Here is a 26598-nt window from a genome sequence, read left to right on the forward strand (position 1 = left end):
TATTGAATGTCATGATTGTACAGCTTTAACCTAAGGATTGGGGATCAATGAAATGGGGATCAATTAAGAAACTGTCTTATAAATTAAGGTTATTTCAGGATGACACCTCGCTATATAGTTTAGTTTAGCGAAATATAAGCTAATAGTTAAGGTTCATATTTATCCAAAAACCTTAGTTTAACATTTGGCTTTGCCCCTCCAAAACATCCTGTGAAAATTTTGCACAAGAGCCACATCAATTTACAGAAATACTCATCATAAACATTGAATAAAGATACAAGTGTTATTCCTACAGATTTAAAAGATATATTGCTCCTTAATGCAACGCTGCCTGTAACAGATTTAAAAAAACTTGTACGGAAAAGCAATAATCTGAGTAACGGCGCTCAGAGACACAATCCAGCCAAGAAATATCCGCCATGTTGGAGTCCAACATAAGCTCAGAAATAGCATTATAAATATTCATCTTCCTTGATGATCTTCATCAGAAAAAATGCCCACTCCCAGGAATCCAGTTCGCACAAATGTTTTGATTTGTTCATAATAGTCCATAATTTATGCCAAATACACATCCTTTTGTTCGCGCGTCATCAGTACACAAATCTAATCACGATGCGCGGGCTGAAGGCTCAGGAAAAGTTCAGAAACAGTGCATAATTACGTACGTCATCGTCACCGAAGATGCCCAAACCGAATATGGAATCAATCTTTAAGGATGTTTTTAACGACAAATCTTCAAATATGTTGCAACCGGAGAATTCCTTTTGTTTCAGAAATTGCAATTGGAAACGCAACTTACCTCATGTGGAATGGCCGTGACAGCTCGTGGCACTCTGCAAGACCTCTGACCCTCTCATTCACCCATCTTTGATAGTACAGATGCAAACAAGGTTCGAAGCACTGTTTGACTATCTTAGCTGGAAGCCTTGGAAGTCAAAAATGACTACCATAGACACTGTGTAATTCGTAGGCCCAAAGAGGATGAATAAACTACAAACCTCAGATTTTTCCCACTTCTGGTTGGATTTTTCTCAGGTTTTTGCCTGCAATACGGGAATGAAGTTCTGTTGTATATCACAAGACATCATTCCATAACAGCGTTTAGAAGCTTCAAGAGTGTTCTCTTCCATCTATCCAAATCGACTAATAATATGCATATATTAGCAACTGGGACTGAGTAGCAGGCAGTTTACTCTGGGCACGCTTTTCATCCAAACGTGAAAATGCTGCCCCTTAGCCATAAGAAGTTAAGAACAAATTCTTATTTACAATGACGGCTTACTCCGGCCAAACACGGACAACTGTGCGCCGCCCTATGGGACTCCCAATCACGGCCGGATGTGTGACAGCCTGGTTTCGAACCAGGGACTGTAGTGATGCCTCTTGCACTGATATGCAGTGCCGTAGACCGCTGCGTGTGTGTGTTAACTATATAAGTGTAATAGAATGCTTAAAATGCCGCTAAAATTGTAAATATCGGCATCATTTTTTTGGGGGGGGGCAAGGAAAATATCGGATATCGGTGTCGGCCAAAAATGTAATATCTGTGCATCACTAGAAGTGATGAAGATCAGCGTATAGCAACACACAGCCGTTGGTCATGTGGATGCTATTCACTGCAGCGCCAATTAGGGTCCATGCCAATCCCATTTCAATTCAGTCCATTTGGGAATCAGGAAGTCATCTGACTAAAATGTACATTTTTGGTTCCTGAATTGTAACCTGACCCCAACCCTGCCAAGTGGGGAAAGAAAATTCACTGCTAAAAGTGAATATTGATGGTTGTCGATTTTGATATAGTTGTGAGCTGTAAGACAGGTGTGAAAGTGATTGTTACCAGCATCACTCATCACCAACCAAAAGGGCTGGTTGGGGTCATTCCAGTCAATTTAACAAAGTGCACAGTTCCTCAATGGGCTGAATTGAGATGGAATTGKCCCCAACTCTTCCAACAAGCGGGGAAAGTCACTGGTTATTAAACTGATTTAGAGTATTTGGAAGACCAGTGAAAGTGTTTTGTTTTGAAGCATCACTCTGATTTTATTTGATTTATTTGTATTGTTCCAGGGAGACGCCAGGGGTCTGGGTGAGAACCTGGACCTGTCAGACACCGTGGTGCAGCAGAGGCTAGAGGAGCTCAAGGACCACATCAAGAGGGAGATCAGGAAGGAGTTGAAGATTAAGGAAGGAGCTGAGAACCTGAAGAAGGTCACCACGGACAAGAAGAGCCTGACCTACGTTGACAACCAGCTGAAGAAGAGCAACAAGAAGCTGGAGGAGCTGCACCAGGAGCTTCAGGAGCTCAACGCTCACATCGTGGTCAAGGACCCAGAGATCTTGCTAGGTATAGAACCCTTACCCATAACCCAGAGGAACTGTTAGGAGCTCAACGCTCACATCGTGGTCAAGGACCCAGAGATCCTGCTAGGTATAGAACCCTTACCCCTAACCCAGAGGTACTATTAGGAGCTCAACGCTCACATCGTGGTCAAGGACCCAGAGATCCTGCTAGGTATAGAACCCTTACCCCTAACCCAGAGGTACTATTAGTAATGTTGAAATGAACACATAGCTGTTATACACCATGTTTGGGAAAGTGGATGAGGTGAGAGTTTAAGGGCCAAGTCTCCCGGATAACTGACTTGCCTAGTTAGATATAGTAAATACAATTAATTCATCCACTTAGCTAACTAACAAGTAACGAAATACCTGGGAGAAAGCTGGAGAGTAATAGCACATCTTAGACAGTTATGAAGATATCTGGCATTTAGCAGTGAAWTGCATACAAGTGGAGCTTCGTCACCTCGTATGAGCCGCACAACAAAGACTCTCGTGTGTGTGTGTGTGTGTGTGTGTGTGTGTGTGTGTGTGTGTGTGTGTGTGTGTGTGTGTTATGGACTCACCGGCTCCCGTTGTGCTATTTACAAATCAACACTTGACTGGCTCTACTACAGTAACCTTCATAATATATAAAATAATGTGACATGTGAAATTAATAACACAATCTGCTTTATCACCTGACTGCAGGTATTAACTTAAAAAGTATCTACAGATATTCAGATTTAATTGAAAAACTTGAAAGAAAATGTTTTGACGGTATATGAAAACCATCCTGTGGCCATTTCCAAATACTCCGGTATACACCCTTCTGTCTCGCGCTCCCTCTCAGCCCCGTGCCTCACGCTCTCTCTCAGCCCCGTGCCTCTCAGCCCTGTGATTAGCATGCAGCAGCAACATACAGGAACCCAGGCATTGTTTTATTCACATTCTTTACATTCATATTCAGCAGCGAAGAGGAAGGAGGAGGGGCCTGAGGCCTTCGGTGCTGGGTCTTGTGAAAGGAAGGAAGGAAGGAAGGAAGGAAGGAAGGAAGGAAGGAAGGAAGCAGGAAGAAGGAGGAAGGGAAGGAAGGAAGGAAGGAAAGGGAAAGGAGGAAGGAAGGAAGGAAGGAAGGAGGAGGAAGGAAGGAAGGAAGGGGCTGAGGCTTCTGGCTGGGTCTGTTATAAATGAAGGAAGGAAGGAAGGAAGGAAGGAAGGAAGGGGCTGAGGCTTTCTTGTGGGTCTGTGAGGAAGGAAGGAAGGAAGGAAGGAAGGAAGGAAGGAGGAAGGAAGGAAGAAGGAGGAAGGAAGGACAGGAATGGAAGGAAGGAAGGAAGGAGGAAGGAAGGAAAGGAAGAAGGGGGCTGAGGCCTTCTGCTGGGTCTGGGAAGGAAGGAAAGGAGGAAGGAGGAGGAAGGAAGGAAGGAAGGAAGGGAAGGGGCTGAGGCCTTTCTGGGCTGGGGATCTGGGAAGGAAGGAGGAAGGAAGGAGGGAAGGAGAAGGAAGGAAGGAAGGGAAGGAAGGAAGTGAAGGGAAGGAAGGAAAGGAAGAAGGAGGAAGGAAGGAAGGGGCTGAGGCTTTCTGCTGGGTCTGTTATTAAATGAAGAAGGAAGGAAGGAAAGGAAGGAAGGAAGGAAGGAAGGAAGGGAACGGAAGGATAAGGAAGGAAGGAAAGGAAGGAAGGAAGGAAGGAAGGAAGGAAGAAGGAAGGAAGGGAAGGAAAGGGGTTGAGGCCTTCTGCTGGGTCTGTTAATAAATGAGGATGTGAACATTGTTGCTTCTGGAATTATTCAGGATTACCAGACAGAGAAGAGAGTGCATTGTTCTTACCCACTGGGCTCTGCTAGTCTGTGTGGGTTTGATTGCTGCAAGGTTTACTGTAGGACTAGGTATTCTTGCATCCCCTGGTTGTTAATGACTCTGACTGCTTTTCTGGTATTTTATTAGGATCCACATTAGTTTGTTGCAAAAGCAGCAGCTTCTCTCCTGGGTCCACACAGAACCTGAAACATAATACAGAACATTAATAGACAAGAACAGAACTAAATCAATTAAACAATTTTTTTGATCATTTAATCATTAATTCTTTTTTTTTTAAAGGCAACATATCAATACATACACACAAACTATCTGTATGAGTGAGTGCACATGAGCTTTGTGTTTTTAGAGAAGGCTGTTGCCTTAATTGGAATGTTGGTCTGAGGCAGTACATCAGGAAGAATGAGCTCTGTGTTTTAGAGGAAGTGGACGTGTCTGAGGAGTACATCAGGAAGAATGAGCTCTGGTTTTAGAGGAAGTGGACGGGTCTGAGGAGTACATCAGGAAGAATGAGCTCTGTTTTAGAGGGAAGTGACGTGTCTGAGGAGTACATCAGGAAGAATGAGCTCTGTGTTTTAGAGGAAGTGGACGGGTCTGAGGAGTACCATCAGGAAGAATGAGCTCTGTGTTTTAGAGGAAGTGGACGTGTCTGAGGAGTACATCAGGAAGAATGACTCTGTGTTTTAGAGGAAGTGGACGGGTCTGAGGAGTACATCAGGAAGAATGAGCTCTGTGTTTTAGAGGAAGTGGACGGGTCTGAGGAGTACATCAGGAAGAATGAGCTCTGTGTTTTAGAGGAAGTGGACGGGTCTGAGGAGTACATCAGGAAGAATGAGCTATGGGGCTTTTTCTATGTCCAGACTAGAGGTCGACCGATTAGGTAGGCAGAAGCAGGCGCGTAAACGTTCATTCAAACAGCACTTTCGTGCGTTTTGCCAGCAGCTCTTCGTTGTGCGTCAAGCATTGCGCTGTTTATGACTTCAAGCCTATCAACTCCCGAGATGAGGCTGGTGTAACCGAAGTGAAATGGCTAGCTAGTTAGCGCGCGCTAATAGCGTTTCAAACATCACTCGCTCTGAGCCTTCTAGTAGTTATTCCCCTTGCTCTGCYTGGGTAACGCTGCTTCGATGGTGGCTGTTGTCGTTGTGTTGCTGGTTCGAGCCCAGGGAGGAGCGAGGAGAGGGACGGAAGCTAAACTCTTACACTGGCAATACTAAAGTGCCTATAAGAACGTCCAATAGTCAAAGGTTAATGAAATACAAATGGTATAGAGGGAAATAGTCCTATAATTCCTATAATAACTACAACCTAAAACTTCCTACCTGGGAATATTGAAGACTCATGTTAAAAGGAACCACCAGCTTTCATATGTTCTCATGTTCTGAGCAAGGAACTTAAACGTTGGCTTTCTTACATGGCACATATTGCACTTTTACTTTCTTCTCCAACACTTTGTTTTTGCATTATTTAAACCAAATTGAACATGTTTAATTATTTACTTGAGGCTAAATTGATTTTATTGATGTATTATATTAAGTTAAAATAAGTGTTCATTCAGTATTGTTGTAATTGTCATTATTACAAATAAATAAATAKAAATCGGCCGATTTAATCGGTATCGGCTTTTTTGGTCCTCCAATAATCGGCATCGGCGTTGAAAAATCATAATCGGTCGACCTCTAGTCAAGACCCCCTCTTCCAGAGAACAAGGGTATTTATGACAGGAAGAAGGGTCTCAAATCAAGTAGTCTAGTCTCCACCAGACTATAGCCATCCTGTTAGTGAAATGGATGAGACTGAAAAGGGGGTGAGGAGTACATCAGGGCAGCATGAACAGGGGAAAACATTTTTCCAGAGTYAAGGGAGAATCGGACATGAAGAAGGTTCTCAAGTAGGTCTAGACTATTTAGCCATGTTTCAATATGCTCGCTAGGGAACTACGTCTGTCTGTCTGGAAACCCTTCTCTCCATGTTCCTGGTTCCATGAGCCATTAAAGCTGCAGTGTGTCGCCTCTGTTCATGAGACAGACTGCCCTTCTCACAGCCTCCGAATGAGTCCCAAATGGGCCCCTATTTCCTATATAGTGCACTACTTTTCACCAGGGCCCATAGGGCTCTGTTCAAATAAGGGAATCGGGTGCCATTTGGGATGCAAACTCTGACACACTCACTCTGCAAGCCTAGCTGCTAGTTGTAAATCTATTTACCCTCTGACACGCTCACTCTGCAAGCCCTACAGCTGCTAGTTGTAAATCTATTTACCCTCTTGACACACTCACTCTGCAAGCCTAGCTGCTAGTTGTAAATCTATTTACCCTCTGACACGCTCACTCTGCAAGCCTAGCTGCTAGTTGTAAATCTATTTACCCTCTGACACGCTCACTCTGCAAGCCTAGCTGCTAGTTGTAAATCTATTTACCTCTGACACACTCACTCTGCAAGCCTAGCTGCTAGTTGTAAATCTATTTACCCTCTGACACACTCACTCTGCAACCTAGCTGCTAGTTGTAAATCTATTTACCCTCTGACACACCACTCTGCAAGCCTAGCTGCTAGTTGTAAATCTATTTACCCTCTGACACGCTCACTCTTGTTTTCTGTGAGCCCTTTTATATATGATGTCTTATCAAACCTCAGTCATCTATGTAGGCTTACAGGTACAATATGTTGTACACTATATGGTACTGTATTGACCTCCCCCAAGTTGAACCTGGACCATCTCTATGCTGTTGATGAAGCACCGTAGAACAGTTAACGGCCAAAGTGACAAAAACATGTGAGGAAATGAGTGATACAAAGTATAATGAAAGCAGGTGCTTCCACATAGGTGTGGTACCGGAGTTAATTAAGCAATTAACGTCCCATTATGCTTAAGGTATAAAAATACCCAGTTGCCCCATTTTGTTTTGGCTACCATGGCTAGAAGAAGAGATCTCAGTGACYTTGAAAGAGGGATCTGAACGGAGCATTAGGGGGTTAAAGGGTGTGTGTGTCAGMCTCCAGATCTCAACCTGTCCCATTGGGCTRAGACGCCAGTTCATCGTCTAGTTTTGATTTTGCATTTGGTTGAGTTGTTAACAAATGTGAAATCAATCAAAAATGTCACCCTGTCATTGGATTTAAGTTCAAAGTTTTGGTGAAAAAAAAGAGAGAAAAAATAATTTACCTTTTACGTTGACTTTTTTGTCAAATCCAATCAGTTTTCCATGTTGATTCAATGTCGGTCACATTATAATTTTCGGGTTGAAATGACGTAGAAACAACGTTGTGTTCAACCAGTTTTTGCCCGGCGGGATGTGAGATTCTGGACAGCGTTTTCCACCACCATTCAAACTCCATTCTTCTCGTGGAAGAGTTCCAGACTCTTGTGTTTAGATTTCAGGGAGGTCTTTTTGAAGATATGGAGAATAGTTACTGTACATGTCTTGCTTAGTTAAGACTGATTGMACCACACAGTCTGAACAAGCAGACTGTCTTCCTAAGACATGGAGAGTATTGTACAAACATTGTATTCTTGTAATTCCTRGTGAAAGGTACAGTAGGCCTATATGTTGAGTTAAATAGACAGGACAGTAGATCATTCATGATAGAAAGTGGCCTCCAGTCTCCTGTACGACCTAGTATGAATTTCTGGAGTCTGGAATGGCGTGAGTACAGTACAGTAGTACTCTTTTGTGATCGATGTTGTAACGCAAGGGGAAACACCTAAACAGTGATGAAGTCATGTAACTCCCTTCTCCTCCTGTACATCGGGAGGGATTTTCCTGTACATCACAGGGGCTTTTCATAGGGTCTTTTTTTATTATGGGATATAAACGACTGATTCAGTATGCCATGGGGGGGTATAAGGTTATATGGAAGACGGTGATAATTGTCCGATTTTGTCAAATATGACTTGGAAGTCACTTGAGGATCCAAAAGGGGGAAATGTTTCTCCATGTGACCCAGGGTGGTTGTTCTCTGCAGTCTGTTACATGGCCTTGGCTGTGTACGCTAACGTGGTGTGGGGCCCCACTTTTTCACCTGGGAGTCAGTCTCACTGAAACCTGTTCTCTGCAGTCTGTTCCATGGCCTGGCTGTGTACGCTAACGTACTGTTGTGGTGTGGGCCCCACTCTTTCACCTGGGAGTCAGTCTCACTGAAACCTGTTCTCTCTGTCTGTCAGTGAAACTCAGCTTGTCTGTACAAGCCTTAACAATGTCACATTGATACAATCTGACAGCTACCAATATTGCTCAACAGCCTCTAAATAGAAAAAGATGTCTGGGAAAAATCCTGTCTTTACCAAAAAAACAGCTCAATTTGATTTATTCATTTAGGCCTATATTACTATGTGATTATTTTTTACAGTATTTACAGTATCAACATGGACTGCGCCGGGTACAATTCAGTACATTTTCAAATAAGCTCACTGACCATTACATTGGCTATCAAGATAAAATGTAACCTTTTTTTATTTAARTAGGCAAGTCAGTTAAGAACAAATTCTTATTTTACAATGACTGCCTACCCCGACCAAACACTCCCGTAACCCGGACGACGCTGGGCCAAATGTGCGCCGCCCTATGGGACTCCCGATCACGGCCAGTTGTGATACAGCCCGGGATCGAACCCGGGTCTGTAGTGACGCTTCTAGCACTGAGATGCAGTGCCTTAGACCGCTGTGCCACTCGGAAGTCCACTCTGCTTCCTTTTGCATTATTACATTGTCTGATTTCATCCCTGTTTTTATTTTATTTTGTAGTTTGACTGTTCTCTCATATCTGTTCTGTTATTGTAGTTCCTGGCTGCCCTCTGACCCCAGACACCCCCAGCAGTGAGTCCAGAATGTGCAGTAGCAGACTGGGGGCTCTGAAGAAACAGAACGACATTGAGCTCAAATGCAAACAAGGAGCTGAGAATATGATTCAGATGTATTACCAACGGATCCTCCAAGGTAGCGTATGATGGGGGAGGGGGCGGGGGGAGGAGGGGGGGAGGGAGGGGGAGGAGTATGGGGAGGGGGAGGGTAATGGCTACCCTCAAAAGCTATTAAGATTTGAGTTGAGCTGGAATGTCCCCAATGCCTGTAACGCTCTATTTGAAAGACCATGTACACAGCCGTACAAAGTCGCTGTTATTGAATATGTTACTCGAAGTTGAAATGCTAAGAATGTTTATTTTGATCTTTTTTTAAGAGTGAATGAGTAAGTTGTTTCCAAAAGAAATCAAAACAGATGGTGAAAACAAAATGGTGAAAACACTGAGCCAAAGAAATAGCCCATTTTTTTTTAACATGCTTATGTTTACATGTATCCCCCCACCCCCACCCCTTAACTGTAATAGGATAAGAAGCTGCTTGCCACTGCTCAGCAGATGCTGCAGGACAGCAAGACCAAGATGGAGTTTATCAGGATGCAGATCCTCAAAGCCAGCCAGACTGGTGAGACCAACTACGGCAATAACCACGGTATGAACCCACTATAACCTTAGGAACACATCTCTCACCACGGGCGCTGTGTTTGTCTGTTGGAGGGCTTTTCCCTCTGCTATATGAAGTATATGTGGGGAATTAGGCTTTTTGGACTTTGTGCGTCCTTTTTTAAAAAATGTTGTATGATTTGGTTTTACACGTAAACAAACTCCCTGTATAGATATGTTCAAATATTTTCTGGGTTATGAAAAGGTGATTGTTATGATATTTCTGGTCCCCAGTCTCAGTGATAATGAAAGATGTCTGGTCCCCAGTCTCAGTGATAATGAGATATTTCGGGTCCCCGGTCTCAGTGATAATGAGATATTTCTGGTCCCCAGTCTCAGTGATAATGATGAGATATTTCTGGTCCCCGGTCTCTGTGATAATGATGAGATATTTCGGGTCCCCGGTCTCTGTGATAATGATGAGATATTTCGGGTCCCCGGTCTCTGTGATAATGATGAGATATTTCGGGTCTCAGTGATAATGATAAGATATTTCTGGTCCCCGGTCTCTGTGATAATGATGATACATTTCTGGTCCCCAGTCTCTGTGATAATGATGATACATTTCTGGTCCCCAGTCTCTGTGTCCAAGCCCATCATCAGTCCTCTGGACCTGAGACTAGAGGAGTTGCGACATCACTCCAGGATAGAACATGCTGTAGCTGATGGAGCCCAGAACGTCATGATCTTGCTGAGCTCTTCTGGGAAAGTTACGGAGAAGAAGGCCCACTCTGAGGTGAGACTATGGATTTATACCTAGGGTTGCAAAGTTCTGGTTACTTTACCTAAAATTCCTAGTTCTTTTTCCAGAAATCCTGGCTGGAAGATTCCCAGAAAAAGTAGGGAATAAGCAGGAGATCTGGAAATCTCTAGGCAGGTTTTTTTGGCTGGATGAAGGAGTGTGAAGTAGACTATCTTACATATTCTTTTCAGATCATGGAAATTCTGTGAATGACGGTGAAGGTAAATGTCAAATCTTATAAGAGAGTCTAGCCAGGTTACCGTAACACATCGGTGTGGAATCCACAGTATACCGTTCCTCACCCAGGTGTTCCATAGTGTTAGCCCCTGAATATGTTCTGAAAGCTTGCACTGAACTGAAGTTCTCAGCTGTGTCCTGTCTTATGGTCCTGTCTTATGGTCCTGTCTTATGGTCCTGTCTTATGGTCCTGTCTTATGGTCCTGTCTTATGGTCCTGTCTTATGGTCCTGTCTTATGGTCCTGTCTTATGGTCCTGTCTTATGGTCCTGTCTTATGGTCCTGTCTTATGGTCCTGTCTTATGGTCCTGTCTTATGGTCCTGTCTTATGGTCCTGTCTTATGGTCCTGTCTTATGGTCCTGTCTTATGGTCCTGTCTTATGGTCCTGTCTTATGGTCCTGTCTTATGGTCCTGTCTTATGTCCTAGTATGTTTAAACATTTTAATATTGGTCTCTTTTTTTTCTTTCTTTTTTTTCAGGCTCAAGCCCGGTTCAATGAGTCCAATCAGAAGTTGGACCTGCTGAAGTTATCTCTGGAGCAGCGGCTGAGTGAGCTGCCTAAGAACCATCCTAAGAGCGTTCTCATCATGGAGGAGCTAGCCATGATGGTGTCCCCTCCACAAAGCCCACGCCATAGTGTTATGTCTACATACAACCAGTACAGCACGGTCACCAAGCCTGCTGCACTCACAGGTAAGTCTCTCCTTTTTTAGAACCAACAACTCCGTGTTGTCTGTATCGTTACGGGATACCCTAGATTTCAAAACACAGCAGCCTGCTCTTTAAGTTCAAAGCTCTGAAGCGTTCCTTAAGGTTAACAGAGATGACACTGCATAACACAGCCACCCTCATCCCAAACACACGTGCACATTGTACTGTAAATAGAATAAACCGCTGGTAGACGATGATAAACTTCAGATTGAGACAGTATGTAATGCCTCACCAACTCGGGTCAGACTTGAGCAACATTCTACGTTTACAATAACAACGTGTAAGTCCATAGTGCAGTGGCAGTATGTATCAAGGAGGACTGCTGATTTAAGATCAGTTTTGCCTTCTAGATCACAATGAATAATATTTACATGGACAGGAGGGACCTGATCCTAGACCAGCACCCTTCGTCTTTCTGAGCTACTGTCGAGTGTGTTTTTACCTGCTTTTCTTCCAGGAACGTTGGAGGTGCGTCTGATGGGTTGTCAGGATCTGCTGGAGGAGGTCCCGGGTCGCTGTAAGGTCCCCTCAGCCTCCCTCCCCGGCTGGAGCCCCAGTGATCAGCGGTCCTCCTTCATGTCCAGAAGCAACAAGAACAAAGGAGCCAGCTCACGCAACCTGTCCAAGACCGACGACCTGTCCAGTTGAGTGTTGCTCTAGTGACTCACACCCCAATGTGTCTCTGATGTTTTGAAGCTGCTCAGAGACGTTGCTCTGACTTAAATGCCTTTTGTATCTAGCTGTGAAATATTGCTCAGTGGTCTGCCTGCTGTTTTGAAACAGAGTGGTGAAAATCAGGGTTGGTGTTCAAATGTTTTTGCACAGAAAATCAAAACAAATCGTTTTCTTAAAGCGCGAGTACAGACACTTGGACAAGTACTCCCTGTTTTCAGTCCATTTCGTGCCTACTGAACATTACCCTGGGTCCAGATTGTATAAATGTATTCTCTCTCTCCAGATGAGATCAGTGCTGTGCTGAAGTTGGACAACACTGAGGCGGGACAGACCAGCTGGAAACCAGTCAGCAACCAGTCCTGGGACCAGAAGTTTACATTGGAACTAGACAGGGTAATCTAGACTACACACTACTTCACTATATATCCACTGTGGAACTAGACAGGGTAATCTAGACTACACACTTACTTCACTATATATCCACGGCTGGAACTAACAGCATAATCTTCCCGTAATTCTAGACTCCACACTATGACACTTGGTGTATATTCCACGGCTGGAACTAGGACATGAACTGGGAGAGAATCTAGACTCCACATCACTATCCACATACTATGACTTCCGAGCGAGGGTAGTTTGTGTGTGAACTAAGACAAGCGGTACATTCTAGACTCCACACTGACTTCTATCACCTGTATTATATTCCGAACTGTGAACACTCAGACAAGTTGGGTCTAATCTAGGAGACTCCACACTACTACAACTATATATCCTACGGGGAACTAGACATGATGGTAATCTAGACCCACACTACTACACTATATTATCCACGGTAACTATACAGGTAATCATAGACTACACTATATAATCCACTCGTGGAACTAACAGGTAATCTAGAACTACACACTACTTCTCACTAATGAGTATATCCACTTTGGAAACGTAGTACAGGTACTGGTAATCTTAGGACTACCACCTGTACATCATGATCCACTGTTGGAACTAGATCCACAGCGTGGATAATACCTAGACTACAACGACACCTTAACATACAGTGATATATTTCCCACTGTTGATTGGAATGAAAGCTAAAGGGGTTCTCGTGGATATTGGTTAATTCTAGGATTCCCACACTACTTTACTTACTATTATGCCGAGACATGCTGGAACTAGACAGCACCTTTGGTAACTCTAAACTACCACATTCATCAGTTTTCGATCTAACTTGAACATCCACACTGCGCGTTGGAAACGTAGACAGTAGGTTTGGTTGGGTATATCTATGACTCCACCTACTACTTCGACTTTATGATGATACCACTGCGTGGAATACACTTATCGACAGCTCAAGTTTGGGTAGAGTCTCTAGATCACACACATCACTAACGACGTATAGTAAACTCACACACTCGGTGGAACTTAGACAGCCACCTACTGTAAAGTTAGAGGTGGTAATCTAGACTCCACACTACTTCACTATATATCCACAGTGGAACTAGACAGGGTAATCTAGACTCCACACTACTACACTATATATCCACTGTGGAACTAGACAGGGGTAAATCTAGACTACACTATATATCCACGGTGGAACTAGACAGGGTAATCTAGACTACACACTACTCACTATATATCCACTGTGGAACTAGACAGGGTAATCTAGACTACACACTACTACACTATATATCCACGGTGGAACTAGACAGGGTAATCTAGACTACACACTACTACACTATATATCCACTGTGGAACTAGACAGGGTAATCTAGACTACACACTACTTCACTATATATCCACGGTGGGACTAGACAGGGTAATCTAGACTACACTATATATCCACTGGGAACTAGACAGGGTAATCTAGACTACACAACTTCACTATATATCCACTGTGGAACTAGACAGGGTAATCTAGACTACACACTACTTCACTATATATCCACTGTGGAACTAGACAGAAGGTAATCTACTTACTCTGGGAAGGTTTTCTCTTTCCATACAATGCTCAGTGTCTGAAATCGCCTCAAACGACTTTTTTTTTTAAATTCAGATTTCTGTTTTGTATTTGTGTTTATTGTTTCTATTTCACAACCTTCAGCAAATCACCACTGATTTATTAGCACGTCGTCCAGACAGGAAAGGTGAGAGCAGTCTCTATTCTAGAGTTGTGTAACTCTCTAACTCTGTGATGCCAGGTACGGCTGGTACTAAGTCTGCAGGAATTTACTGCTTTCCCCCGAAGCTTCCAAAAGTCAGGCTTTTAGTGACACTAATGACTCGTTTAGGGGACTAACTGATGACTCGTGTTAGGGGACTAACTGATGACTCGTGTTAGGGACTAACTGATGACTCGTGTTAGAGGGGACTAACTGATGACTCGTGTTAGGGGACTAACTGATGACTCGTGTTAGGGGACTAACTGATGACTCGTGTTAGGGGACTAACTGATGACTCGTGTTAGGGGACTAACTGATGACTCGTGTTAGGGGACTAACTGATGACTCGTGTTAGGGGACTAACTGAGTCGTGTAGGGACTAACTGATGACTCGTGTTAGGGGACTAACTGATGACTCGTGTTAGGGGAGGACTAACTGATGACTCGTGTTAAGGGGACTAACTGATGACATCGTGTTAGGGGACTACTATGACTCGTGTTAGGGGGACTAACTGATGACTCGTGTTAGAGGGGACTAACTGATGACTCGTGTTAGAGGGACTAACTGATGACTCGTGTTAGAGGGGACTAACTGATGACTCGTGTTAGGGGGACTAACTTGATACTCGTGTTAGAGGGACTAACTGATGACTCGTGTTAGAGGGACTAACTGATGACTCGTGTTAGAGGGGACTAACTGATGACTCGTGTTAGAGGGACTAACTGATGACTCGTGTTAGAGGGACTAACTGATGACTCGTGTTAGAGGGGACTAACTGATGACTCGTGTTAGAGGGGACTAACTGATGACTCGTGTTAGGGGGACTAACTGATGACTCGTGTTAGGGGACTAACTGATGACTCGTGTTAGGGGACTAACTGGTGACTCGTGTTTAGAGGGGACTAACTGGTGACTCGTTAGAGGACCAACTGATGACTCGTGTTAGAGGGGACCAACTGATGACTCGTGTTAGAGGGACCAACTGATGACTCGTGTTAGAGGGGACCAACTGATGACTCGTGTTAGAGGGGACCAACTGATGACTCGTGTTAGTGGGACAACTATGACTCGTGTTGAGAGGCAACGATGACCTTAGAGGGACGAAACTGATGACTCGTTTAGAGGGGACCAACTGATGACTCGTGTTAGAGGGGACCAACTTGATGACTCGTGTTAGAGGGGACACAACTGATGACTCGTGTTTAGAGGAGACCAGATGGACTAGTGTTAGAGGAAGACCTGGTGGGGAGATGTTACAGTATGTGTCTTCCACAGTCTCGTGTTAGAGGGGACTAACTGATGACTAGTGTTAGAGGAGACCTGGTGGGAGATGTTACAGTATGTGTCTTCCACAGTCTGGTGTAGAGGGACTAACTGATGACTAGTGTTAGAGGAGACCTGGTGGGAGGAGGATTATTACAGTATGTGTCTTCCACAGTCTCGTGAGCTGGAGATCTCAGTCTACTGGAGGGACTGGAGATCACTGTGTGCCGTCAAGTTCCTACGCCTGGAAGACTTCCTGGACAACCAACGACATGGCATGTGCCTCTACCTGGAGCCTCAGGGAAAACTGTTTGCTGAGGTACTATTATCCACTTCCCCCAACAAACACCCACATTTACCTTTTCCTGCTAAAAAAAAAAATGTATTCAGAATCTTTACAGAATTTACTCATAACCTTTGACCTATGTGTGTTTTCCCTCAGGTGACATTTTTCAACCCAGTTATTGAGCGGAGATCAAAACTTCAAAGGCAAAAAAAGATATTCTCCAAGCAACAAGGTCTGTAGTTTATTCTGTAAAGTCCAAGCTTTGATGTTATTGGTGTTCTTTTCAAGCGCTGTGTATCACCATTTTGTTGGATTAAGGTCTAAAAATATATATGTTTGTTGATTTTATTGATTGGATGAATGAAGCTATGGTTGCTCTGTCCCAGGTAAGACGTTCCTGCGTGCRCCTCAGATGAACATAAACGTCGCGACGTGGGGTCGCCTGGTGAGGAGAGCCATCCCCTCTGTCAACAACTCCTTCAGTCCAGCGCAGCTGCCAGACATGGGGACAGAGCTAGGTCCTGAGTCACAGTCCATCCTACACCTGCCCTCCCCTGCCTCCCCCAGGTAAACACACACACACACACCTCGTCCAACGGCCATCTATTGGTCTACCCCTGACAGATTGTTGAAGTGAACAGAAATGAAACTTAAAGTTGCATGATAGTGTCAGTTTGTCCCCTTCTGAAATGACCTCTCTCTCTCTCTCTCTCTCTCTCTCTCTCTCTCTCTCTCTCTCTCTCTCTTCAGTGACCTGATAGTGACCAAACTGGAGTTTGGCGAAGAGCCCCCACTTCCCCTGAAGCGCCACACTGTGGCTTCTATTGGAGAGCCCATTCTGGAGAGCAGTATCGCAGACGGAGAGAAAGTACAGGTAGCTGTGAATACAATGTATCAATTCACAAACTCTGAACGATTCATGTTGCTGTTGGTTATTTCAGTAAAGAGATGATGACCATTTAATCAGAGTTTTTCTGACTCGTTTTCATGCTGTTTTTCAGCCTTGTAAGTTGCTCTAGAGAACGTGGTCTGTAATGTAACGTAACATGCCGTGACAGTTCTGTTAAACTGTTAAAGTTGGTTTTTATTTAACTGTGATTTGGTGTGTTTTGATCTAACCGTAATTGTGATTTGGTGTATTTTGTTCCCAGGAAGCCATGTCTACATTTGACTTCCTGAATGAGAGCAGGAACAGTATGTTGAACTGTAAACTAGACGACAGTGTTGTAGAGCAGCCCAATGAGAGGTTACCTGTCCAACACACCACGGATACCAGGGAGGAGGAAGACTTCCAGTTCAGTCTCGTAGACTTTAAATGTGTGGCAGTCCTGGGCCGAGGACACTTTGGYAAGGTAAGGCCACACAGGATCTTCATGTCTTAGGAAGGCCGTAGTGATGTCACGCGCATGGCTTCTTTTTTTTAAACCTTCGCCAGATCTAACCGCTCTGTTATTCAACAGGTGCTCCTGGCTGACTATGAAAGTACTGGGGAGATGTTTGCTATCAAGGCCCTGAAGAAAGGAGACATTGTATCACGTGATGAAGTAGACAGGTAGGAAGGAACGCCGACAACTTAATGACAATGTACACRGAGTGTACAAAACATTAAGAACAACTTCCTATGGGGGCCTCCATAGTGGCACAGTGGTCTAAGGCCCTGCATCACAGTGCTAGCTGTGCCACTAGAGATTCTGGGATCGAGTCCAGGCTCTGTCGCAGCCGGCTGCGACCGGGAGACCCACTAGCGACTCCTGTGGCGGGCCGGGCGCTGTGCACGCTGACACTGTCGCCAGGTGCACAGTGTTTCCATTCCCCGTTCAAAGGCACTTAAATCTTTTGTTTTGCCTATTGCCCTCTGAATGACACACACACACACACACACACACAGTCCATGTCTCAAGGCTTTAAAATCCTTCTTTAACCTGTCTCCTCCCTTCATCTACACTGATTGAAGTGGATTTAACAAGTGACATCAATAAGGGATCAGAGCATTCACCTGGATTCACCTGGTCAGTCTGTCATGGAAAGAGCAGGTGTTCTTAATGTTTTGACCACTCAATGTAACTTTGAGATGCATTTATATTGATTTATATTGTCTCTCTGATGCATTAAAAATCCTTAGAAATGAAGAATGATCTGTGGTAAAATAATTGACCTCTGTCCTATCCTCAGCCTGATGTGTGAGAAGCGTATCTTTGAGACTGTGAACAACGTCAGACATCCCTTCCTGGTCAACCTGTTTGCGTGCTTCCAGACAAAGGAACACGTGTGCTTTGTCATGGAGTATGCGGCTGGTGGTGACCTCATGATGCACATACACACAGACGTGTTCCAAGAACCTCGGGCTGTGTGAGTAACAACTCCTTATCCCCATACTATACTGAACAAAAATATAACATGTAAAGTGTTGGTTTCATGAGCTGAAATTAAAGATCCCAGTCATTTTCCATATATACAAAAAGCTTATTTCTCTCAAATTTTGTGCACAATATTTGTACATCCCTGTTAGTGAGCATTTCTCATTCATCCAAGAGAATCCATCCACCTGACAGGTGTGGCATATCAAGAAGCTGATTAAACAGCATGATCATTACTCAGGTGCACCTTGTGCTGGGGACAATAAAAGGCCACCCTAAAATGTGCAGTTTAGTCACAACACAATGTCACAGATGTCTCAAGTTTTGAGGGAGTGTGCAATTGGCATGCTGACTGCAGGAATGTCCACCAGAGCTGTTGTCAGATAATTTAATGTTAATTTCTTTACCATAAGGCGCCTCCAACGTTGTTTTGGAGAATTTGTCAGTACGTCCAACTGGCCTCACAACCACAGACCACCTGTAGCCACGCCAGCCCAGGACCTCTACAGCCGACTTATTCCCCTGCGGGATCGTCTGAGACCAGTCACCTGGACAGCTGATGAAACTGTGGGTTTGCACAACCAAATAATTTCTGCACAAATGGTCAGAAACCACCCGGGAAGCTCATCTGCGTGCTCATCGTCCTCACCAGGGTCTTGACCTGACTGCAGTTTGGCGTCGTAACCAACTTCAGTGGGTAAATGCTCACTTTCGATGTCCACTGGCATGCTGGAGAAGTGTGCTTTTCACGGATGAATCCCGGTTTCAACCGGGAAGATGACAGACAGCGCAGCGCGTATGGCGTTGTGTGTGCGAGCGGTTTGCCGATGTCAACGTTGTGAACAGAGTGCCCCATGGTGGGGTTATGGTATAGGCAGGCATCAGAATTGCAATTTATTGATGGCAATTTGAATGCACAGATACCGTGATGAGATCTTGAGGCCCATTGTCGTGCCATTCATCCACCGCCATCACCTCATGTTGCAGRATGATAATGCACGGCCCCGTGTCGCAAGGATCTGGACACAATTCCTGAAAGCTGAAAATTGTCCCAGTTGTTCCATGGCCTGAATATACTGACTGGTTCTCTGATCCACACCCCCACTTTTTTTTTTTTTAAGGTTTCTGTGACCAATAGATTCATATCTGTATATACCCAGTCATGTGAAATCCATAGATTATCACCTAATGAATTTATTTCAATTGACTGATTTCCTAATATGAAGTGTTATAATCTTTGAAATTGTTGAATGTTTTTTTTATTCGGTGTAATTTCATAGTGAAGAAATGAATGATGTCAATTGAGGCTTTGTTTATTCTCAGTTGGGTAGGTGTGTGTGGTAGATTTTCATGTTTACATCTAACAGCTTTATTTCCTGTCTCCATCAGGTTCTATGCTGCTTGTGTTGTCTTGGGATTGCAGTATCTTCATGACCATAAGATTGTATACAGGTATGCCCACACAACTGTTCACATACAGCTGTATATATTACTGTACTATACATGAATTGGTTAGTCCCTTACTAGCACCGACACCGATTTGATACTACAATAGTTGATGAATGACCCTCTTGCATTTCTGTGATCGTRTTCTTCAGAGACCTGAAGCTGGACAACTTGTTGATGGACACAGAGGGATACGTGAAGATCGCTGACTTTGGCCTATGTAAAGAAGGTGGGTGGAGAATTTTTATTTTTACCTTTTATTTAACTAGGCAAGTCAGTTAAGAACCTATTCTTATTCACAATGACAGCCTAGGAACGGTGGGATAACTGCCTTGTTCTGCCTTGTTAAAGGGGCAGAACGACAGATTTTTACCTTGTCAGCTCGGGGGATTCGATCTTGCAACCTTTCGGTTACTAGTCCAACGCTCTAACCACTAGGCTACCRGCCGCCCCAGAATGTTCGACACCGTCAGCTCTTTAGTCCAGGACTAAGCTTAATCTGTGTCTGGGAAACTGGCCCTAGGGGTTTAATGCAAGACATGTCTAACTCCCTCAGTCTTGAATAATAACCCCTTTTGGTATTGCTTTGTAATAGTTGGCTTCGTTGATCATCTCTCTGTCTGCTGCTGTGTTCCTGTAGGGATGGGCTATCAGGACCGCACCAGTACGTTCTGCGGTACTCCTGAGTTCCTGGCTCCTGAGGTGRTGACAGAGACGTCGTACACGCGGGCCGTGGACTGGTGGGGCCTGGGGGTGCTCATCTTTGAGATGTTGGTAGGGGAGTCACCATTCCCTGGAGACGATGAAGAGGAGGTGTTTGACAGCATCGTAAACGATGAAGTCCGCTACCCACGATTCCTCTCTACCGAAGCTATTTCCATCATGAGAAGGGTATGGTTTGTTTACTTATGTATCTCAGAATGGTTATTTAGATCGGCATGTAAAATAATTCAACGTACACTGAGATTTTCAGTCGTGTTTCCTGGACTATTGTTCACCATTTTTATGGAGTATAATGTAAATGCCTGTTCTTTTTGTAACTAACTCGACTCTTCCTATCCCCAGCTGTTGAGGAGAAACCCAGAGAGACGTCTTGGGGCTGGTGAGAAAGACGCAGAGGAAGTTAAGAAGCATCCGTTCTTTAGGGTAGGTTCCCTGATCATTGGTTTATGATCCCAATCGCAAAGTGTCACAACGTTTATTAACTCTTCATAATGCATTATAAAAGCGCATTCATAACACCTGTATGAGCTATACGTAATGAAATGATATCTCTCTTGATGGTCTGTATTCCCTCAGAGTGTGGACTGGGACGGTCTACTGGCTAAGAAGGTGCGGCCAGAGTTCATTCCCACCATCAAGGGTAGAGAGGACGTCAGTAACTTTGACGACGAGTTCACCTCAGAAGTACCAATCCTGACTCCGCCCCGGGAGCCCAGGTTTCTGACAGCCGAGGACCAGGAAATGTTTGCCGACTTTGACTACATCGCAGACTGGTGTTAGCCAATTACCAGCGTCCTGCTCCTTCTCAACACTACGACACCCTCCCTAACACTGTGAACTGTCTGTAACAGAGACCAACAGCAATATCAACACTCTCCCCCCACTAAGGATATCAACAACAAGTTGCTGTACTCTGTTCCTTGCTGTCTGTGCCATGTAAGGGATTGGCAATTTTATGAAGTTTTACTCAACTTTTTTTTATTTGTATTTTTTTAACTGTCAATTTGAGACAGCTAAGAGCCATCATTTAGTCTTGTCAGATCACTGGGTAAATTCCACATAATCACCTTCTCAGATCACTGGGTCATTCCACATAATCACCTTCTCAGGTCATCTTCAGCTCTCTTAGATATTTCTCTGAACAAAAAAGAGGATAGACTGAAAATCAAGTTAATAGCTTATGCGGCGTGTAGAAACGGAATTATGGCCCAATAACAAGAAATATATGAAAGGCATTACCACATTTATCATTCTGATCTAGCAGGATGTTATTGTATTTATTTTAAAGTTGCCTTAAACAGTTTAATGTAACACAATTTTTAAGGGCTTTCAATCAGTAACTATCATCAGGTACTGAAAACCTACCAAAGCCAGCTGCCAAAAATTCAGTCTTCTCTTCTCAAACTATCTGCATCAGACAGAAGAGACCTTGGCCAAGATTAGACATTGATTGGAGCACTGGAACTTTGTAAAGCAGTTTAACTCCAATCGATGTTTTAATCCTTGATGGGTTTTCAGTTTTTCCTCTTCTCAAACACAAGCAATCCTCACCCCATACATCATGTATTGTGGTATTGAAGAAAGAAAAAAAGCTCTTAGTTTTATACTGTTTTATAAGAAGGAACACTATCATGTTGACTCTTGATGTATAGTATAATCATGTTTTACAGGATGTTTGGATACAGGTATATGAAAATGGAGATGCCAGACAGGCAGCTCGTGAGAGACTGAGCTATTTTCAAACGAAATGTAGAAATATATATTCACAATAACAAAAGTGTAATTGTTGTTGGCGTGTGACATCATGCCGAAACAAGAATACTTTTTTGTAGTCATTTTGAAAAGACAGTCCTAGTCTGGTGTTATGTTTGCTCATGTGAGGAATGGGTCATGATGGTGTGACAACCACCTCTTCAGTGTTTTGATCTCAAATTTTAGACTGTTTTTAAATTTTCTGGGGCTCGATGGCCATTTTTTGTCTGTTAGCTGAATCAGAATGTCTGCTGATTGGACCATGCATTATCAGTCATTTATACAACTATGTTTCTGTGTGGCTAGCTCATGTCAAGAACAAATTAGACCAACATATCACAAGTAATTAAATACATACTTCATATAATGGAAGCAAAGTCTCTGGCTATTCCTCTTCAAGTGATTAAYAGATATAGGTTGTTGAGGTATTCATGTAGTGTATGCTAACAAACAGGGAATAATGGTGTGGTGTGAGGCCAAAGGGGAATACGGTTCAGTCTGGTAACATATACTGTACCAGTCAACAGTTTGGACACACCACTCATTCAAGGGTTTGTCTTTTATTTTTTACATTGTAGAATAATAGTGAAAACATCAACTATGAAATAACACATAGGAATCATGTAGTAACCAAAAAAGTATTAACAAATCCAAATATATTTTAGATTTTCTTCAAAGTAGCCACCCTTTGTCTTGATGACAGCTTTGCACACTTGGCATTCTCTCAACCAGCTTCACCTGGAATGCTTTTCCAACAATCTTGAAGGAGTTCCTACATAGCTGAGCACTTGGTTGGCTGCTTTTCCTTCACTCTGCAGTCCAAGTCATCCCAAACCATCTCAATTGGGTGATTGTGGAGGCCAGGTCATATCTGAATGCAGAGCCTCCATCACTCTCCTTCTTGGTCAAATAGCCCTTACACAGCCTGGATGTGTGTTGGTCATTTCCTGTTGAAAAACAAATGATAGTCCCACTAAGAGCAAACCAGATGGATGGCGTATCACTGCAGAATGCTGTGGTAGCCATGCTGGTAATGTCCTTGAATTCTAAGTTAAATCACAACCAGCGTCACCAGCAAAGCTCACGGGGACCACATATGCGGAGATCATCCGTTCACCTACTCTGTGTCTCACAAAGACACAGCGGTTGGAACTAAAAATCGCACATTTGGAATCATCAGGCCAAAGAGGCAATTTCCACCGTCTAATGTCCATTGCTCGTTTTCTTGCCCCAACCAAGCTCTTCTTCTTATTGGTGTTCCTAAGTTATGGTCTATCAGCAATTCGACCATGAAGGCCTGATTCACGCAGTCTCCTCTGAACAGTTGATGTTGAGATGTGTCTGTTACTTGAACTCTGAAGCATTTATTTGGCTGGTAATTCTAATGAACTTATCCTCTGTAGAAGAGGTAACTCTGGGTCTTCCTTTCCTGTGGCGGTCCTCATGAGAGCTAGTTTCATCATAGCGCTTGATGGTTTTTGCAACTGCACTTGAAGAAACGTTCAAAGTTCTTGAAATTTTCCAGATTGTCTGACCATGTCTTAAAGTATTGATGGACTGTCATTTCTCAGTGCTTATTTGAGCTGTTCTTGCCATAATATGGACTTGGTCTTTTACCAAATAGGGCCATCTTCTGTATACCACCCCTACCTTGTCACAACACAACTGATTGGCTCAACCGTATTAAGGCAGGAAAGAAATTCCACAAATTAACTTAACAAGGCACACCTGTTAATTGAAAAGCATTCCAGGTGACTACCTCATGAAGCTGGTTGAGAGAATGCCAAGAGAGTGCAAAGCTGTCAAAGGCAAAGGGTGGCTACTTTGAAGAATCTCAAATAAAATATATTTTGATTTGAACACATTTTGGTTACTACATGATTCCATAGTTTTGATGTCTCACTGTTCTTCTACAATGTAAAAATAGTAAATTCTAAAGAAAAACCCTTTGAATGAGTAGGTGTGTCCAAYRTTTTGACTGGTAGTTCATCCTGAACCGAAACACTCGTAGATAATAAACTGGTACCTCTAGTGAAACCTGACAAACCAGCCTCAAGTCACGTTTCAGACCGTGTGTGCGTGCGTGCTACACTACAAGTGTACTCTGACTCAGATGAGTCTGACCTGAGAAACAGGATCCCTCTCCCACGGTCCAGGGCTGCACAGTGAAGAGGCTGTACTGTGCCCCAGCCTGCATGACTGGTCTGAAACAGGGTGTGTGTAGTTTTGACAGAGCAGGACCCAGCCATGCTGACACTGTATAAACCTACTGCTGATAAAGGAGGGTGATATTCCAATACTGTTTAATCAAATGCATACAAGTAGAGGTAGAGCAGTGGCYYTATCATTTCAGGAATAWTTTACAACATTGGGATTGATAGGAAACTCTGTCTTTTTCCTGCCCCCTTTACTAAGTGATATATGGGAATGTTTTGTCTACTGAAGGTCTTAAGCATGATAAAAATATCAGACCTTCACAATGAACAAAACCTTGGATTCGCCCCACTCTCTTCCAAACTGAACATAGTTTTCACGGGACTATAAATCCACCTACATTATGAGCAGAATAGAAGATTGGTAGTAGCAGACCTATAGTATTATCTATTACTAGGCCAAACAGGATGTCCTTAGCCAAAGTGATGACTAGGTGGGTTCTTGTCTTCAGGTCCCTCATCGACCGACAGGAAGGAAATGTTAATGTTGGCCCAACTTTCTCCAGGGGAAATTACAGATTTCTAGACTGGATTGAGTTTCAATTTCAGGTTTTAATGTCACATGCACAAGTACAGTGAAATACCTTTCTTGCTCCAAAAGGAAAAGGAAGTGATGAAATAAGCCAGTGGGGGTCTCTGCCCTGGAGCTGGTCAATTTGGGATCATTCCAGAGAAGCCTCCTCTGTCTGTGTGGGGGCAGGAAGAGACAGAAAATAACGGAGAAAACTTGTCCACACAGATCAACAGATACAAAATGGGTTGAAATTAACCAGTAATGGTGGATAATGGTCCTTTAGGAAAGAGTCGGGCTGGCGGTCCTTTAGGAAAGAGTCGGGCTGGCGGTCCTTTAGGAAAGAGTCGGGCTGGCGGTCCTTTAGGAAAGATCGGGGCTGGCGTCCCTTCAGGAAGAGTCTGGCTGCCGTTCCTTCAGGAAAGAGTGGCGTGGCGGTCCTTTAGGAAAGAGTCTGGCTGGGGTCCTTTAGGAAAGAAGTCTGGCTGGCAGTCCTTTCAGGAAAGATGGCTCGGTCCTTCAGGAAAGAGTCTGGCTGGCGGTCCTTTAATAGAAAATCCTGCTTGATTTGAAGCATCACTTGTGTGTTCAAAGGCCCTTATTTGAATTCAGGAAGTGAAAACATGCTCAAATCAAATATGTAATATCTTATAATTACCTTTTTTTTTTATGTTATGCATTCCAAACTTAAATTAATTTGTATTATGCCTTATTACCAATCCAGGACGCATACATTTCCCTGTAGATTATATGAAGCAATGCAACCAGGAGATGGCAAAACTCAACCTGGACTCCACTGTAATTAGGAACAGTACTGTAAATATTTGCATGAATGAAAATCATGATAATGGTAGCATTGATGAAATTTGGGGCCACTACCAATAAGTTCAAGATTTTTAAATGTATATATTGACTGTAAGTATGAACTCGTTTAATAGCAACCAAGCTAGCTGTGAACTATGAACAGTTTTATACAACCAAGCTAGCTGTAGAAGTAGAAACAGTCTTTAATACAACCAAGCTAGCTGTGAACTATGAACAGATCTTTTATACAACCAAGCTTAGCTGTGAACTATGAACAGTCTTTATACAACCAAGCTAGCTGTGAAGTATGAACAGTCTTTATACAACCAAGCTAGCTGTGAAGTATGATCAGTCTTTATACAACCAAGCTAGCTGTGAAGTATGAACATTGTTTATAAAACCCTACTGTCCTCTGTTATAAAAGGTGTGGGAGGATACTGTATGTGCCCATAATTCACCAGCTCAATCCACTGGTCGGACATCATTAGGCAGACTAGGTTCTACTGAAAGCTAGGATTTCTAGTGCAAAGTACACACAGCGTTGGCATAGATACTCCCGGCTTATTTCCACTTGGTATATAACGCCTCTACAGTAGGTGTGTCCTATCAGATCATGTATCTATAACTCCGACCACCAGCCTCCTCTGGTGTACTKTCCTTGTTTTACCAATACATTCATGTGACAAAAAGTTATTTTACTAGCAGTCTCATCATACACAGAACCACATTCCGTTTTAGCTACCTATGTAGGTTAGAACTGACTGAATTCCTGATATTTTAAAAAGTAATATTTTATTCACAGATGAAATACAACACCAAACCAGGAGGACTGCACAGGATCAAAACATCATATGAAGGGTACAGGAAAACAACGTTGACAGGATGACGAGTGATACTCAGCAAGCGCTGATGTCACAAAGAGGAAATTCAAACCTGGAAGTTAATCCTTTCTATGCGTGTCATATAACATCCAATCAAATGAGATAAAACTCAAATGAAAGGCAATAAAATAAAAGAACATAAAAAACACAAAGATGTATACAAATATAAACAGGCCAAACCGTTCCATACCTGTCCTACAAACAGTTCCATACCTGTCCTACAAACAGTTCCATACCTGTCCT

At 43.4% G+C, this 26598-nt stretch overlaps 1 protein-coding gene and 1 pseudogene across 1 annotated transcript in view; one reads left to right on the forward strand and one right to left on the reverse strand.

Annotated features, from left to right (window-relative positions):
- The window catches only part of LOC112071985 (serine/threonine-protein kinase N2-like), a 51883-nt pseudogene extending 29452 nt beyond the window's left edge, over positions 1–22431 (forward strand).
- Positions 22432–26247: 3816 nt separating this feature from the next.
- Positions 26248–26598, reverse strand: part of LOC112071986 (kynurenine--oxoglutarate transaminase 3) — a 10169-nt gene continuing 9818 nt past the window's right edge. Inside the window, exon 15 of the transcript XR_011476027.1 lies at positions 26248–26591. The gene's annotated coding sequence lies outside the window, so the exon portion shown is untranslated. The remainder of the gene's footprint in view (positions 26592–26598) is intronic.

The sequence above is a fragment of the Salvelinus sp. IW2-2015 genome, unplaced genomic scaffold, assembly GCF_002910315.2.
Source record: "Salvelinus sp. IW2-2015 unplaced genomic scaffold, ASM291031v2 Un_scaffold1793, whole genome shotgun sequence".
Classification (NCBI taxonomy): Eukaryota; Metazoa; Chordata; class Actinopteri; order Salmoniformes; family Salmonidae; genus Salvelinus; species Salvelinus sp. IW2-2015.